At 50.8% G+C, this 3,633-nt stretch overlaps 2 non-coding genes across 2 annotated transcripts; both read right to left on the reverse strand.

The window, feature by feature from the left end:
• Window positions 1-2,052: 2,052 nt before the first annotated feature.
• LOC140286295 (U2 spliceosomal RNA) lies at window positions 2,053-2,243 on the reverse strand. The gene has a single exon (XR_011911136.1). It is a non-coding gene; the product is annotated as a U2 spliceosomal RNA (small nuclear RNA).
• Window positions 2,244-2,559: 316 nt separating this feature from the next.
• LOC140286339 (U5 spliceosomal RNA) lies at window positions 2,560-2,673 on the reverse strand. Its single transcript, XR_011911176.1, has one exon. It is a non-coding gene; the product is annotated as a U5 spliceosomal RNA (small nuclear RNA).
• Between the last annotated feature and the right edge of the window lie 960 nt (window positions 2,674-3,633).

Raw genomic sequence — 3,633 nt, forward strand, 5'->3', positions numbered from 1 at the left:
TTTACTTTTTTTTTTTTTCCCCTTATCGTGTTCAGCATTATGGCAGCAGAATTGTAGTCTGAATACCTTTGATGCCAAACAGATTTGCTTTGCCAAGGGAAGTTTTATAAATGTAAAGCTCCCCTTGATGCCCATTTATTTATTTCTGTTTACAATATATAACATGTAATAGAACTGAACCGGACCGGGGGACAAGGAAAGAAGAAGAGGAAAGAAGAGAAAAACAGAACATACATCGCATACAACACAGCTGTGGATATAGATGACCTGAGACGACATGATAATACATCAACTGCTTAGCGACCATGCTACTGGACTAATGAATGTGGTTGTGTGTGTGTGAGAACATGCAACACCCATGGCACAGGACCTACATGATAACCGTGCTTAGTTATGAGTGTATAAGCGTACAGGGCCACAATCCACAGCCCCCCCAAGCAATCAGAAGCAGGCAGAGAGGGCCACAAGACCCAGGCCACCAGCAGCCCCCACAGAGCACAGAACCCAGGAAGCCCACCGCAGGGGCAACCACGCATCCACCCAGAAGACTGCAGAGGAAGCCCCCGGAAAGAGCCCCCATAAGCATAGGGCAAGAGGCCCTCCGGGAGCCAGGGGCAACAGCCCACCGACGTCGCCAGGCCCCAGCCGCCCAGACATGGGCCGTGCACTGGATCCGGGCCCCAGGAGCCCGAGCGCCCCCAAACCCCCCGACAGAGGCCCCACCCAATACCCAGGAGGGCCAAGCGCCCCAGACAGCCACACAGTGGGTCAGCGCCTGCCCCAGCACCCCTGGCCAAGTGCCCTGGGAGTCAAGACGTGCCCACAGGTGGGTGAAGTCGCGAGCAGCGGAGAGAGGCCACGCCGCCCCCCCCCATCGGGAGAAGCACAGGCAGGCCAGGCGACAGCAAGTCCAAGATCCAGGCCCAATCATTACCACACACACTTTCATGTCCCATACATCCACACGTCCTCCCTCCCTCGACTCCGCTGGGGTGTAGTGCAGCGGGCACACCAGGGGGCCAGCAGCCCCCCAGCCACCACAGACCCCAAACCAGCAGAACAATTAATTAATCCTCCTGGCCCCTCCCGCCCCGAGCAGCAACCAGGAAGCAGGGGTGTGCGAAGAAGACCCCTCCCCTCACCCTTCTGGCTCTTCAATATTTTCTAATAGTGAGCAATTAAAATTGAGGGGCAGCCAAACTTGTAGAACTGGGAGCGTGGCCCTCTGGGCAGCCTACATACCCAAAGAGCCCCGCCCACCAGATGCCACTCAGTGTAACCACCCCCCAAGACCTAATGTGTGTGTGTGAGTGTGTTTGATAAGTAGTAATGTCTAAGGTGTAATTAAAACAGGGGTGGGAACTGCAGAGTGCAACTACTGCAGAGTCCACTACACCCCACCGAACACACACGCCCCCAAAACCCTTCATGTGTGAGTGTGTGCTGTGTACAGGAGCCAGAAGGGAGAATGGGGATATACACTGGGGGCAGCCAGGGACTGGCTGCAATAGGCATCCCCGCTACCAGGGAGCCAACACAGGACAGGAGGGCCTGATGTCCACCAGGCTCGGGGCCTGCAGCGACCATATTCTGGGAGCTACTGTACCCCCAGAAGGTACCCATCCCGCCCCCACCCCACTCAACCCAACCCCACTCCGGAGGACCTCTACAAAAAACAAACAAACAACAACAAAAAACAAACAAACAAACCACCCGGTCACACCAGTCGCAGCAGCCCGGGCCTGAGACCCACCATCACCCAGGCCCCCCCAGAGCCCCCCTCAACAGGTGCGCTCTTGTGAAAAAGCAAACAGCGGCAGCAACAAAAACACAACGGGAACACCGTATTGAGGCTTTGTTCTGACCGCTCATTTGGTATGGCGTTTCTTTCAAGCAATTCTCCCGGTTAGCCGACACTCGGCTCGCTCCCATAGCCGGGTTAAAGTCTACATCGCATTCACTCTCTTTTCTCAGCAGACTAAAAGAAAGTTTCATCTTGGGCTCCCTGAAACTTGCATCCTGCACCGCTGTTTGCTTTTTCACAAGAGTAGAGAAGAGCGCACCGTTCCCAGCGGCACTGCAGTACGGGGTCAATGCTTGGAGTGAACGGAGCAAGCTACTTTTTCAACTCCTATTGCTAAAAATCCATTTAATATGTAGTCCTCGTATAGAGGACATATCAGATATTAAACTGATAAGAACAGATACTACACTTGATCTTAGCCAAAAGGCCGAGAAGCGACAACTGTCCACTGGTTCACGTCCGAGGGCCCTTCCTGGCACAATGCGCACTTGTCCGCTAACACCCCTGTTCTTTTTATGGCCATAGGTGGCCAGAGTGTCACTTTGCACCTCCGCCCACCCGCTGCACTGAGCACTCTTCAGCCCTTTTAAATGGTATAACTTTGCACTCCCGCACGCTCCAGCAAGCACCATTCAAGCAACAACTTTGCACTCCAGCTTCGAACATCGGCACAGTCGCAACAAGTAAGGCGACTCTACTCAGAGAAGTCACTCTGCACAGTAACAAGATTTCTTTTGCACAGACAGAAAGGGCTTCACCCGCAAAGGTAAAGCCTGCCAAAAATAGAAACAACTCATTAGTGCTGCTCTCCACAGAAGTCTTTAGTAAAAGGTGAAAGACTTGTACGTTATGAAGAGAAACCAGAGTACGATTATCCGTCACTGCGGGAGCAGGGCATCAGGCTAGTTGGCATAGCCACCTTCCCCATGGTGAGCTTTGCTTGGTTGAAACGCTTGCTCCCCCCCCCCCCCCCCCCCCCCCCTTGCTCCTCGGCTGACCAAGTAGGAACAATCGGGCCCTATTCGATGGCTGCCTTGTCTTTTACTCTGTGCAAAAGACAAGGCAGCAACAAAAACACCACGGGAAAACCGTATTGAGGCTTTGTTCTGACCGCTCATTCGGTGTCGCGTTTCTTTCAAGCAATTCTCCCGGTTAGCCCGCACTCGGCTCGCTCCCAGAGCCGTGTTAAAGTCTACTTCGCATTCACTCTCTTTTCTCAGCAGACTCTTGGGATTTTATCAATAAAATGAATTCCTTCACTCAAACTATGTTAAAACTGCTTTGTCCTTCATATTTACCATGTCTTGAAAGATTTAAACAAAAAAACCAACGTTGTACTTTGCAGTAAAAGAAATAGCAAATCTAAAGTTTCAGGAATCCGAGAATAAGCTTACTTTCATGAGTTCTTCACGATTTCGGATTTTGCTATAAAATGAATTCCTTCACTCAAACTAAATTAAAACTGCTAAACCGCTAATCTGTTACATGTAAGGCAGATGTCAAATTCACCGAATTAGGATTATTCGGTATTCGGCCAATCGAGCTGTAGCAGCTTCGGTAAAAGAGTATAAGTTGAAGAGTTTGTGAATAAAGGTGTGCACACACATAGTGAGCTGTAGGAAAATAGGCAGGGAGCAATGCCGGCTGGGGTATATGTTCTTGTATGTTGTCTGACTGTTTGATTTGAATGTGTTGTGTAAGTGTCCTGTTGAATGTTACATGTTTGGGCTTTGACACTTCACGGTGGTTGTTAACTGTGTGGTGTGTCCTGAAATGTTATATGTTTGGGCTGTGTGACATGCTTAATGCTTGTCAGTAGCTACCCACTT

This window comes from Leuresthes tenuis, unplaced genomic scaffold, assembly GCF_036924035.1.
Source record: "Leuresthes tenuis unplaced genomic scaffold, fLeuTen1.0.hap1 SCAF_83, whole genome shotgun sequence".
Lineage (NCBI taxonomy): Eukaryota > Metazoa > Chordata > Actinopteri > Atheriniformes > Atherinopsidae > Leuresthes > Leuresthes tenuis.